The sequence below is a fragment of the Lepus europaeus genome, chromosome 12, assembly GCF_033115175.1.
Source record: "Lepus europaeus isolate LE1 chromosome 12, mLepTim1.pri, whole genome shotgun sequence".
NCBI lineage: Eukaryota > Metazoa > Chordata > Mammalia > Lagomorpha > Leporidae > Lepus > Lepus europaeus.
The window spans coordinates 34,052,202-34,066,329 of record NC_084838.1 but is presented as its reverse complement, the minus strand read 5'-3'; the positions used below and the strand labels follow the sequence as shown (position 1 = coordinate 34,066,329).

The 14,128-nt window shown below is 41.5% G+C and overlaps 1 long non-coding RNA gene across 3 annotated transcripts in view; it reads right to left on the bottom strand.

The window, feature by feature from the left end:
- LOC133771221 (uncharacterized) overlaps positions 1-14,128 on the bottom strand; it is a 120,499-nt gene that overhangs the window by 82,100 nt on the left and 24,271 nt on the right. Inside the window, exons 4-5 of one of the 3 annotated variants that reach the window (XR_009867549.1) lie at positions 7,497-7,541; positions 4,328-4,896 (exon numbers count right to left, since the gene is read on the bottom strand). The exons of 1 other annotated variant lie outside the window; for it this stretch is intronic. This is a non-coding gene — a long non-coding RNA (uncharacterized LOC133771221). Of the gene's footprint in view, positions 1-4,327; positions 4,897-7,496; positions 7,542-14,128 lie in introns of those variants that run through there. One more of the 3 variants, XR_009867550.1, reaches the window with a different exon arrangement.

Sequence of the window (14,128 nt, the reverse complement as noted above, 5' to 3'; positions counted from 1 at the left end):
AGAATTGGGTAAGGACAGGAGTGACTGGGGGCTTTAAAGAAGTTGACTAACATTCACAAAATTAGTCATCTCGTCCATCTGATTTGTAAAAGTTTTCCATGGTAATGTTGCTCTTTGGCACCTTGGATGCAAATATTGTCATATTCCATACTCATTTAGACAGGTCTATTCTCAAACCTCTTCTCCAGGTCATATTGTCTCCAGTTTTCCAATCCTCTTCCTTCTAAGCTCGTGACCTATCAAAAACTGCTCATAGTTGCATATCTTTGGCCATCCTCCTGGGCAAACTGACTAACCCTTCAACACTCATTCAGGGTCTTACCTGAATGAGTAGGGAGATGTTGCTGCAGGGATTCAATTTAAGATTCTTCTAGAATTTTTGGTTAGAAATATCTGTAAACTTGACCCCACTTTTCCCTCCTCAATCAATTGGTCATAAGGAACACCATTTGAGGTCATAAGTACAGATTGAGAGAGAAGCATTGTAGCAGAAGAAGAGTTCATAAAAATGTAAGCCACTTGCTCATGCAATTTATTTTTGTCTTCAGAACTTTTTTAAGCCTGATCTCATGCATACCACTCCCTCATTGTAGCTTGTTGGATCAGACATCACTCACTTAGTGATGGTCAGCAAAGTCAGGTTTCTCAGTGATTTAATCACCCATAGTAAAGGGTTTAGTCCCCACTAGGGCCTCACAGTAAGCCAGAAGCCATTTCTCAAAAGAACAGTAATCAGGAGAGGATGAGATAATTTTGCTTCAAATTTCCAAATGGTTGGGGTGGTTGTTTAGCCTAGAAGTTAAGATGCCAGTGTCTGACATCAGAGTGCCTGGATTTGATTCCCAGCTCCAGCTAATGACTCCAGCTTCTTGCTAATGCAGATCCTAGGAGGCAGCAGTGTTGTCTCAAGTAGTTGGATTCCTGTCACTTACATGGGAGGCCTAGATTGAGTCCCCAGCTCCCATCTTGGCTCCCTGGATGCTGCAGACATTTGGGAAGTGAACCAGCCGGTGAAAGTTCTCTGTGTCTTTCTCTTTCTGCTTCTCAGAAAGAAAAAAATCCAAAAAGTCTAAACTACGATTCATTCACCAAGGCTTAGCCTGATGCTCTACACTGCATCTCTGTCAAGACACTTCAAGAACCAATGAATGTGCTGGGTCCCACAGCAACTTCAGGTGGTCTTTACTAAAGGGCACTGATAAGAAACCATTTGCCACATCAACAACTGACAAAGCCTACATGGTTTTGCTTGTTAAGAAACTACCTCTGAGGGGCCGACACTGTGGCGTAGTGGGTAAAGCTGCTGCCTGCAGTGCTGGCACCCATAGACGCCAGTTCGAGTCCCAGCTGTTCCATTTCTGACCAAGTTCTCTGCTAAGGTCCGGGAAAGCAGTAGAAGATGGCTCTAATCCTTGGGCCCCTGCACCCATGTGGGACACCCAGAAGAAGCTCCTGGCTCCTGGCTTCGGATTGGCACAGCTCCAGCTATTGCAGTCATCTGGGGAGTGAACCACTGGATGGAAGACTTCTTTCTTTCTCTACCTCTGCCCCTCTGTAACTCTGCCTTTCAAATAAATAAATATTTAAAAAAGAAAGAAAGAAAGAAAGAAAGAAACTACCTCTGGAATTGCAGCCAGGTAAGCACCCAGGAAGAAGAGTTATTGACAGAGTGGAGGAAAGTATGGACAAGTTGGGATTGACTGAAAACTCCTTTGTCCATCATCAAATCTGACCATGATGATCTTCAGAAAGTAATAGCTGCCATTCCACTTCCATGTTTCACATTTGTGAAAGTCCTCTTTTGAGATCCTATCATCCTTAGTCATAGAGCAAATGGAATAGTGAGAAACACTATTCCCAGCTTAACAAAGTTGACTTAGAAAAATCCAGCACAGTGGGTTTCCTGTTTTTTTATTCTTATAATATATACATGTTTATTCTTTTGCATATACAATTTAAAAAGGGATATTCCAAGACAATTTAAAAATTGATGTTTAGAAGCTCTTTCAATAAGAGGTATTTGTTAAAAAAATATTTGTGACCAAGAAAAATTATGCTTTGTGTATACGATAGTCTTCTTTCCTTCTTCTAAAGAAGGGACTCTCTTTCTGGGTACTGAGAGGTCTGCAATGCAAATTGAAGAGGGAACTGCAAGAGGAGGTGATGATTTGGATGAGAGGCTGAAGAGCACTGTGAGCTGAAGAACAACTGTGGAGGGAGGGGGAAGATGTTTTTCTTTGTGTGTGGCCACTTAATCTTTTTTAATTTATGTTTTTAAGTTGAACAATTATATATTTAACAAAGTTATCTTTTTAAAAATGAGTTTATATTTTTAATTTTTGATTAACATTTTTTTTGACAGGCAGAGTGGACAGTGAGAGAGAGAGAGAGACAGAGAGAAAGGTCTTCCTTTGCCGTTGGTTCACCCTCCAATGGCCACCACGGCCAGCGCGCTGCGGCCGGCGCACCGTGCTGATCCGAAGGAAGGAGCCAGGTGCTTCTCCTGGTCTCCCATGTGGGTGCAGGGCCCAAGCACTAAGGCCATCCTCCACTGCCTTCTCAGGCCACAGCAGAGAGCTGGACTGGAAGAGGAGCAACCGGGACAAAATCCAGCGCCCCGACCGGGACTAGAACCCAGGGTGCTGGCGCCACAGGCGGAGGATTAGCATATTGAGCCGCAGCGCTGGCCCTGATTAACATTTTGAAGAGAGGAAAGCTGCTGTCCACAATTGAAAACTGGGGAAAGAACAGAGGTATTTAAGTGGGATTTTATTAAGTTTTAAGATACAATTTTGTAACATAAAGCCTCTTCCACTAGTCCCATGGAATTTTTAGTAGAACATCCATTCCTCATCCCTGCATGAAAGAAATGGGCTTCTACTAGGATGTCAAAGTGCTAAGTGCAGTTGCAAATAGAAGCCCTAGAGCAATATCTATGGCTGCTCCCAGGAAGCCCGCTAAACCCCAGTTACATCGGCAAATGAAACAATGTAAAACACTGTTATTGGGGAGCAGAAAGCAGTTTCTGCCAACAAGAAGATACTTTCAGACAGATTGCTCTTTGTTTTAAGGGGATAAAACCCTGAATTGGCCCTTTAGTTACAGAAATATAAAATAAGCACCTACCTAGTGTTCTTGGAAAGATCTATGATGTAATCTAGATACTTAAAAGCTAAGTGACTATGCTATGATATAAAGTGTCATAGCTAGGTTTTAGCAGCCAGAGCTATGCATCTATAGGCTTTGTTACTTTGCTTGAGAGAAATGCTTATTTTCTCTGGGCAGAATTAAACTAGCTCTTTTATATCTAGAAACAGTTCATTATTCCCAAGACATACGTGCTCCTGTGTGCAGAAATGGGAAGCAGTGAGAAAGAGAGAGGTAGGAGCAACATGTAAGTAAAATCTTCACCTTCACCTTTAAAAATACTGGGGCTGAGCTCGATGCCTGCTGGCTCTTTGATGTCCTGTCCATGGGACATGTGGTTAAGAGTGTGGGCTCTAGAGTTAGACTACTGCCATCCGAATTCCCCTCTTCCATTTGTGGTCTGTGCTGCTTTGGACAAATTACTGAACATCTCTGTTCTTCACTTTCCTCCTCTTAAAATGGGAAAGAGGAAATGTTTGCTGAAAGAATGAAAGGCATATGGAAAGGGGCTGGCGCTGTGGTATAGCAGGTAAAGCCGCTGCCTGTGATGCTGGCTTCCCATATGGGTGCTGGTTTAAGTCCCAGCTGCTCCACTTCTGATCCAGCTTCCTGCTGATGTGCCTGGGAGAGCAGTGAAAGTTGACCCAAGTCCTTGGAACCCTGCACCCCGGTGGGAGACCCAGAAGAATCTCCTGGCTCCTGGCTTCAGCCTGGCATAGCCCTGACCATTGAGATATTTGGGGAGTGAACCAGCAGATGGAAGATACATCTCTCTTTCCCTCTTCCTTTCTCTCTGTAACTCTGCCTTTCAAATAAATAAAATAATCTTAAAAAAAGAAAAGTATATTGAGAGAAATTAGCACATTGCTTCACACATAGTAATATCAGAACAAGTGTAGATATTGTTATTATCTTGTAATTTAGGCTGAATATTCTAGAAAATACTAATATGGGCCCACCAATGACACAACTGTCCGTTGTAATCAGAAGGTGAGGCCCTACTCCTGTGGGTAGGTGGGACTTTCTTTAGAAGCAGTCAGAATTCCCACTGCCCTTGTCCCAAGACAATGTGACTTTGCAGGGGCAGATGTTGGAATGAAAGTCAAAGATAGACAATGTAAGAAACAGGCCAGCACTGAGTGAGGCAGAAGTACTTATAATGATGGCCTACATCTTCTGAGAGAAATGGAGAAGTAGTCTTCGTAGATTAATGGTGGGGCTTCTGGGATCCCAGAGATAAGGCTCTCAGAAACGGAGGAGATGAAGGCTGCCCAGGCTCAGATTAAAGGAGAAGCCACAGGATGACAAAATACTTATATATTAGGTAGGGAGGAGTTGAAACTGCACCCAATTTAGGATACTTATTCAAAATCTATGAGGAACACACTCAATAACATACTGTTTCCATTGCTATTGCTGTGTAACAAACCACTCTAAAAATCTGGCATAAAACAATAATTTCAGGATGCTCATGTTTCCATGGATCAGGAATTTACACAAAGCACAGTAGGGGTGGCTTGTTTCTGCTCTCTGATGTCTGGGCCTTGGCTGGGAAGACTTGAAGGCTGAGGGTACTTGATGACTGGGACTGCAATCATCTGGAGGTGTCTTCTCAGTTGTTGCTGGCTGTGACTAGGACTTCAGTGGGCTATTGGCTAGAAAAAGTGCAAGTGACCTCTCCACGTTGTGTCTCTGCATGGGCTAGTTTGGGTGTCCTCGCAGCACGGCAACTTGGTTCCAAATGTGAGCCTACCATGAAATGCAAGCAAGAATATGACCATTTTCTCTCTTCTTACCTTGGAAATCACATAGCATTATTTCCAAAGTCACAACCCTGCTCAGATTCCAGGGGAGAAGATTCAGATAATTCCCTATGGGGGATAGCCAAAGTCGCTTTGAAATAAAAGAATATGTGGAATGGGAGTTATTCTTGTGGCTATCTTTGGAAAACAATCTGTCACAGATAAATGTTATTACTGAACTTTCCTCTTGCCTGGACCTTGGAGAATTCTTTTTATATTCCTCAAGAGCTAAGATTCAAAAGCTAAATGAGTGGGCTTTTGCTATATTTGGAAATCCAACAGGAGAATTAGATTGGGAAAGGTCAATTGAGTGATAGGTAACCACCTGAAAGGATGAATTTCTAGGGCTAACATTGTGGTGTAGTGGGTTAAGCCACTGCCTGCAATGCTGGCAATGCTGGCAATATGAGACCAGTTCAAGTCCCAGATTCTCCATTTCCAATCCAGATCCTTGCTAATGGCCTGGAAAGGCAGCAGAAGATGGCCCAAATTCTTGGGCCCCTGCCACCCACACAGGAGATCCAGATGTATGCTCCTGGCTTTGACCTGGCCCAGCCCTAGCTGTTGTAGCCATTTGAAGAGTGAACCAGCAAATAGAAGATCTCTCTCTGTCTCTGTCTCTGCCTCTCTCTCTCTCTATCTCTATCTCTCTCTCTCTGTGTGTGTGTGTGTGTGTGACTTGGACTTTCAAATAAATAAATAATGCAATCACTTAAAAAGGATGAATTTCTTCCAACATGGAGGGTAGAAGAATAGGGACACAACAAGCTTTTGGAAGTCAGAAACCATGGAAGCAGACCCTGGTTGGAGGAGCAATGGAGAGCAATACTAGCAGGGTGGAGAATGGGGAGAAAAGCAGACCAATAAAGGCTACAAAAAGGGAAAAAATGGTTTCTGTGATGCATAAATAAACCTTGGGAACAATTATCCACTCATAATTTAGACAGAGAAGGCAGCAAACTCTTTTTAATTAGGCAGACTATTAACTAAGAGAAGTGATTTGGGGCCAGCGCTGTGGCTCAACAGGCTAATCCTCCGCCTAGCAGTGCTGGCACACCGGGTTCTAGTCCCGGTCGGGGTGCCAGATTCTGTCCCGGTTGCCCCTCTTCCAGGCCAGCTCTCTGCTGTGGCCCAGGAGTGCAGTGGAGGATGGCCCAAGTCCTTGGGCCCTACACCCATGGGAGACCAGGAGAAGCACCTGGCTCCTGCCTGCGGATCAGCGCGGTGCACCGACTGCGGCGGCCATTGGAGGGTGAACCAACAGCAAAGGAAGACCTTTCTCTCTGTCTCTCTCTCTCACTATCCACTCTGCCTGTCAAAAATTAAAAAAAAAAGAGAAGTGATTTGAAGCTGGCATTGTGGCATAGTGGATAAAGCCACCATCTGTGACACTGGCATCCCTTATGGCTGCCAGTTTTTTGGTTTGGGTTCTGGCTGCTCCACTTCCAATCCAGCTTCCTGCTAATGTACCTGGAAAAGCAGTGGAGGATGGTCCAAGTACTTGGGCCCCTACACCCATGTAGAAGACCTGGAAGAAGCTTCTGGCTTCCTGGCTTCAGACCACCCCAGCTCCAACCATTGAGGTCATTTGGGGAATGAACCAGCAGATGGTAAGCCTCTCCCTCTGTCTCTCCCTTTCTCTCTATAACTCTCCCTTTCAAACAAATAGATAAATCTTTAGGAAAAAGAGAGAGAGAAATGATTTGCTGTTATTGTGTATTATCATTAAGCATTCTGTCATTTTCAGGAGTGACAGATCAAATGGGTGCCAGACAGAGTTTCTAAGAGATGATGATTTGTTAGAACCAATAGTAATTCATTATTATTACATTATAAGCTTGTTGTAATAGGTAAGCCACATTTATTATTTATTGTATTAAGCTAGGTTTAGTTATTTTTTAAAATGCTACTTTTTATTTATTATACTAAATATCCAGTATACTAATTTGTATTATCTCTGATTCTAGGTTATATTTTCTAGAGTTTGTTGAAGTATTTAGTCATCACTACTACCTGGAATGTTTTAGCACCAGGTGGCAGCAAAATCTGAAAGCTGAAATAAAATTCTTGGCAGGAAAGTAAACATCTAATTAAGAATTTACCTCAAACCTCAGCATGGTCAATATGGAGCAGCAATTGCATTATTTTCTGTGTGTGTGTGTGCGCACACACGTGTGTGTATGTGTGTGTCTTTCATTTTAGTGAGTGATTATCCAAATTGTACACTGATCCTGCCCCCTCTATCTGCACCCACTTCTGACCCAGTACACTCACATACACTCTCCTAGACACAGAGAAGACCCAGTCAGCCAAGTGTAGGACAGTGCTTGACGTTAGCTTCAGAAGAGCAAGAAGTGGGGTATCTCAGCTCATGGGTAGCCAGTAGCATGAACCAAATTGGAATGTTAGGAAAATCCAGATCTAAGGAACAATGACCAAGATCAAATGCCAATTCTGAAGGACCAGAAGCAGAACCAAAGACAGCTGGCAGAATGAGACAAAAGAGACTTAAAGCAAGAGCAGCTAAGAAACACAACAATGACTCACCTTTAGAGGTCAGCAAGGGTATGAGCTTGGTCATTCTGAGCTGGCCTGGAGACAGAAAAGAATCTAGACTCATGTTGTTTTCTTAAATGTATCCAAGGGTTGAACATCGCTACAAAAGTCTTAATGCAACATGAAGGCTGGCCAAAGAACAGAGTTCTGGGAGCCTTTCGTAGTTCTACCCTGTATTTGCTGGGTAATCCATACTGGCTGTTTGCAAGCTTGAGGTGACTGCCTCATCAAATGACGGTGGGAGTGCTAATCTAGTCTTGCCAGAAGAGATGGTAGTGATTTGGGATGGCAGCTCCAATTTGCTCTTATTTAAGAAGCACTGCCTTAGTCACTTCAGATTTTCTCTGGCTAGAGCCTGGTACTTAAGCTGTCAACATGGATAGAGATGCATACTTTTTAGACACAAATATGAAATCATTTTAAAGTCCAATAAACAGATTTTTTAGTTGGAGAGTAACTCAAAATTGCCAAGCAACTTTATTTTCAGATGCTTCCTTAATCATGATATACTGTAGTTTCAAATAGTATTTTTCAATAATTATATTGCACAAGCATTTTTAAAAATAGGTGTTAGAGCTTTCAGACATTTTCCATCCTTTTCGCTAGTTGTTTTAAGGTCCAGGATTCAGTCCTTAGAACATGTATCAAACTCTTAAATCAGATACGGTCATTTGAAGAATCCCTAAAAGGTTTGAAAAGAAGTCTATTGTAATCTTTCTTTATTCATGAAGCTTTCTGCACAGGTGCGTGTATCACTGTATGGCTGTAAAAAATTGATTTTCATGTCATATGTCTAAAGAAGAAACAACAGTCTTTGTTTCATAGAACATGTCAGAAGATTCACAGGTGTCAAAAGTTGGATGAATTCCAGCTTTTTCTCTTAGGAAGAAAAGACTTATTGTGGTCAATAACTGGCTCTTGAGAAATAGTGGGGTTTATGTTTGGCCTTGCAGCCCAAGAGGTGGACTGTCTTCACAGAGCAGGCATTTGTGTACCACTAGCAACAGATGGAGTAAAAGTGTCCCATGGAGAGGGATTGCTAGATGCCCAGAGGGGCCTCAAAGGGGCAGTATCCTGGTGTGTTCTTCATGTTCCAAAGCTATGCCTCACAGACCTGATATAGCAGCAGGGTAAAGTGGATTTCTCTATCTCTATCTCTATCATTTCTATCTCTATCTCTATCTCTATCTCTATCTCTATCTCATGATCATCCACTAACAAGCTCTGACGAATAACTCAGGAAGCTCATCTATTCATTTTTTATTTTTTATTTTTGAAGGCAGAGTAGACAGTGAGAGAGACAGAGAGAAAGGTCTTCCTTTGCCATTGGTTCACCATCCAACGGCCGCCGCGGCCAGTGCACTGCAGCCGGCGCACCGCGCTGATCCGAAGGCAGGAGCCAGGTGCTTCTCCTGGTCCCCCATGGGGTGCAGGGCCCAAGCACTTGGGCCATCCTACACTACACTCCCAGGCCACAACAGAGAGCTGGCCTGGAAGAGGGCCAACCGGGACAGAATCCAGCGCCCCGACCGGGACTAGAACCCGGTGTGCCAGAGCCACAAGGCGGAGGATTAGCATGTTGAGCCACGGCGCTGGCCATATTCATTTATAACTAGAGAATTTGATCCTCTAAACAGATTTACACAGAAAGCCAAACTTATCAGAAGTCATCTGCACATTAAGTGTAGACTCAGGACAAGGGAGCTAAGTATATGATTTGAGGGTTTAATATTCAGCTTATCTTTGTTTTTTTTAAAACTTTTATTTAATGAATGTAAATTTCCAAAGTACAGCTTATGGATTACAATGGCTTTTGCCCCCCCAAACTTCCCTCCCACTCGCAACCCTCCCCTTTCCCGCCCCCTCTCCCCTTCCATTCACATCAAGATTCACTTTCAATTCTCTTTATAAACAGAAGATCAATTTAGTATATATTAAGTAAAGATTTCAATAGTTTGCCCTCACATAGTAACACAAAGTGAAAAATACTGATGGAGTACTAGTTATAGCATTAAATCACAATGTACAGCACATTAAGGACAGAGATCCTACATGATATTTTTTTTAAGAATTGATTAATTTTCTATGCAATTTCCAGTTTAAAACCAAGTTTTTTTTTTTCATTTTCAATTATCTTTATATACAGAAGGTCGATTCAGGATATACTAAGTAAAGATTTCATCAGTTTGCACCCACACAGAAACACAAAGTATAAAAATACTGTTGCAGTACTAGTTATAGCATTACTTCACATTGGACAACACATTAAGGACAGATCCCACATGAGACGAAAGTACACAGTGACTCCTGTTGTTGATTTAACAATTTGACACTCTTGTTTATGGCATCAGTAATCTCCCTAGGCTCTAGTCATGAGTTGCCAAGGCTATGGAAGCCTTTAGGGTACGCCGGCTTCGATCTTATTCCGACAGGGTCATAGTCAAAGTGGAAGTTCTCTCCTCCCTTCAGAGAAAGGTACCTCCTTCTTTGATGGCCCCGTTCTTTCCACTGGGATCTCACTCACAGAGATCTTTCATTTAGGTCTTCTTCTTTTTTTTTTTTTTCCCAGAGTGTCTTGGCTTTCCATGCCTACAATACTCTCATGGGCTCTTGAGCCAGATCCGAATGCCTTAAGGGCTGATTCTGAGGCCAGAGTGCTGTTTAGGACATCTGCCATTCTATCAGTCTGCTGTGTCACCCACTTCCCATGTTGGATTGTTCTCTCCCTTTTTGGTTCTATCAGTTAGTATTAGCAGACACTAGTCTTGTTTGTGTGATCCCTTTGACTCTTAGACCTATCAGTGTGATCAAATGTGAACTGAAGATGATCACTTGGACTAGTGAGATGGCATTGGTACATGCCATCTTGATGGGATTGTATTGGAATCCCCTGGCACGTTTCTAACTCCACTATTTGGGGCAAGTCCGATTGAGCATGCCCCAAATTGTACATCTCCTCTCTCTCTTTTTCCCACTCTTATATTTAACAGGGATCACTTTTCAGTTAAAATTTAAACACCTAAAAATAATTGTGTGTTATTACAGAGTTCAACCACCAGTACTAGAACAAAAAAATACTAAAATGGGTAAAGTATTACATTGTACATCAACAGTCAGGACAAGAGCTGATCAAGTCACTGTTTCTCATAGTGTCCATTTCACTTCAACAGGTTTCCCCTTTGGTGCTCAGTTATTTGTCACCGATCAGAAAAACATATGATATTTGTCCCTTTGGGACTGGCTTAATTCACTCAGCATGATGTTTTCCTGATTCCTTCATCTTTTTGCAAATGACTGGATTTCACTGTTTTTGACTGCTGTATAGTATTCTATAGAGTACATGTCCCATAATTTCTTTATCCAGTCTACTGTTGATGGGCATTTGGGTTGGTTCCAGGTCTTAGCTATTGTGAATTGAGCTTCAATAAACATTATGTGCAGATGGCTTTTTTGTTTGCCAGTTTAATTTCCTTTGGGTAAATTCCAAGGAGTGGTATGGCTGGGTTATATGGTAGGGTTATGTTCAGGTTTCTGAGGAATCTCCAGACTGACTTCCATAGCGGCTTTGCCAGTTTGCATTCCCACCAACAGTGGGTTAGTGTCCCTTTTACCCCACATCCTCTCCAGCATCTATTGTTGGTAGATTTCTGAATGTGAGCCATTCTCACTGGGGTGAGGTGAAACCTCATTGTGGTTTTGATTTGCATTTCCCTGATGGCTAGTGATCTTGAACATTTTTTCATGTGTCTGTTGGCCATTTGGATTTCCTCTTTTGAAAAATGTCTATTGAGGTCCTTGGCCCATCTCTTAAGTGGGTTGCTTGTTTTGATGTTGTGGAGTTTCTTGATTTCTTTGTAGATTCTGGTTATCAACCCTTTATCTGTTGCATAGTTTGCAAATATTTTTTCCCATTCTGTCGGTTGCCTCTTCACTTTCCTGACTGTTTCTTTTGAAGTACAGAAACTTCTCAATCTGATGCAATCCCAAATGTTAATTTTGGCTTTGATTGCCTGTGCTTCTGGGGTATTTTCCAAGAAGTCTTTGCCTGTACCTATATCTTGCAGGGTTTCTCCAATGCTCTCTAATAATTTGATGGTTTCGGGTTGTAGATTTAAGTCTTTAATCCATGTTGAGTGAATTTTTGTGTAAGGTGAAAGGTAGGGATCTTGCTTCACGCTTCTGCACGTGGAAATCCAATTTTCCCAGCACAATTTATTGAATAGACTGTCCTTACCTCAGGGATTGGTTTTGGATCTTTGATCAAATATAAGTTGGCTGTAGATGTTTGGATTGATTTCTGGTGTTTCTATTCTGTTCCACTGGTCTATCCATCTGTTTCTGTACCAGTACCATGCTGTTTTGATAACAACTGCCCTGTAATATGTCCTGAAATCTGGTATTGTGATGCCTCCAGCTTTGTTTTTGTTGTACAAGATTGCTTTAGCTATTCGAGGTCTCCTGTATCTCCATATGAATTTCAGCATCATTTTTTCCAGATCTGAGAAGAAGGTCTTCGAGATCTTGATGGGTATTGCATTGAATGTATAAATTGCTTTTGGGAGAATAGACATTTTGATGATAATGATTCTTCCAATCCATGAGCATGGAAGATTTTTCCATTTTTTGGTATCCTCTTCTATTTCTTTCTTTAAGGTTTTGTAATTTTCATTGTAGAGATCTTTAACGTCCTTGGTTAAGTTTATTCCAAGGTATTTGATTGTTTTTGTAGCTATTGTGAATGGGATTGATCTTAGAAGTTCTTCCTCAGCCGTGGCATTGCCTGTGTACACAAAGGCTGTTGATTTTTGTGCATTGATTTTATATCCTGCTACTTTGCCAAACTCTTCTGTGAGTTCCAATAGTCTATCTTAGTAGAGTTCTTTGGGTCCGCTAAATACAGAATCATATCATCTGCAAAGAGGGATAGTTTGACTTCTTCCTTCCCAATTTGTATCCCTTTAATTTCTTTTTCTTGCCTAATAGCTCTGGCTAAAACTTCCAGAACTATATTGAATAGCAGTGGTGAGAGTGGGCATCCCTGTCTGGTACCAGATCTCAGTGGAAATGCTTCCAACTTTTCCCCATTCAATAGGATGTTGGCCATGGGTTTTTCATAAAAATTGTTTTGATTGTATTGAGGAATGTTCCTTCCACACCTAGTTTGCTTAGAGTTTTCATCATGAAAGGGTGTTGTATTTTATCAAATGCTTTCTCTGCATCTATTGAGAGAATCATATGGTTTTTCTTCTGCAGTCTGTTAATGTGGTGTATCACGTTGATTGTTTTGTGAACATTGAACCATCCCTGCATACCAGGGATAAATCCATATTGGGCTTATCTTTGATATAGCCCAATGCACTTGTCTCCACGAAGAACAAGACAGATTAAACAGCTGTTGTTTCTTGGTGTGGATTTGATCTAATAGCTTTCCTGGTTCTTACATTTTATACTCAATTCCAACTTGATTTCCATTTTGTTCTGGTATAAGTAGAAACATTATAGGAACCCAAAAGAATGAAAATATAAGTGGATAATGCTGTATAATTGTTCAGACCTGGTTAATGCCTCTCTTAGGATCATTGGTTACTATCCTCACCCTGTCTTTTATGACCTTGTCTAAATATGATCAGAGTTGGCAAACTTGGAAGGCTTCCATAGCCTTGGCAACTCATGATGACAGCCTAGGGTGGTTACTGGCACCATAAACTAGAGTGTCAATTTGTTGGGTTAACAACAGGAGTCACTGTGCACTTGCTCCTCATGTGGGATCTCTGTCCATAATGTGCTGTACATTTTGATTTAATGCTATAACTAGTTCTCAAACAGTATGTTTCACTTTGTGTTTCTATGTGGGTGCAAACTGTTGAAATCTTTATACTAAATTGATCTTGTGTATATAAAGAGAATTGCAAATGAATCTTGATGTGAATGGAAGGGGAGAGGGAGCGGGAGAGGGGAGGGTTGTAGGTGGGAGGGAAGTTATGGGAGGGGGAAGCCATTGTAATCCATAAACTGTACACTGGAAATTTATATTCATTAAATAAAAGTTAAAAAAAAATAAGTGGAGAGAACTTTCTCAAGATACATGAGGATGAAGAAAGAATGCCCTTAGCTACTTTGCATGACTTCAAATATCTACAGCCAAGTAAATTACACCACAGTGTTCAAGGACTCCAGACATTGTTACTCATCCCTGAGACATTCTGAGACAGAATGAAAATGAAGTATTTGAACCCTAGAAACAGGTAAATTTTCTAAATACAACATGATTTGAGGACAGGAAATTACTTACAAGGTAAATTGGAAAACTTTAGGTAGATTATTGAACACAAAAGAATTCAGTGATCTATAGCAGGCAATGTTAGTTCACTACAAATGCATGAGCTATATTTCCTCATTTGCTCTCCAGGCTAGTTTATAAACAGATGTATTTATTTATTGGTTTATCAGATTTAAGATCAAGCACATTTTTAAACCATAAAATCACCTAGATGGCATTTTCTTTCTATGTTCCAAATCAGTTAATGCAAGTACAATTATTTGTTCATCAAAAGTCTGTGCAGGGCCAACGCTGTGGCGTAGTGGGTAAAGCTTCTGCCTGCAGTGCCAGCAGCCCCTATGGG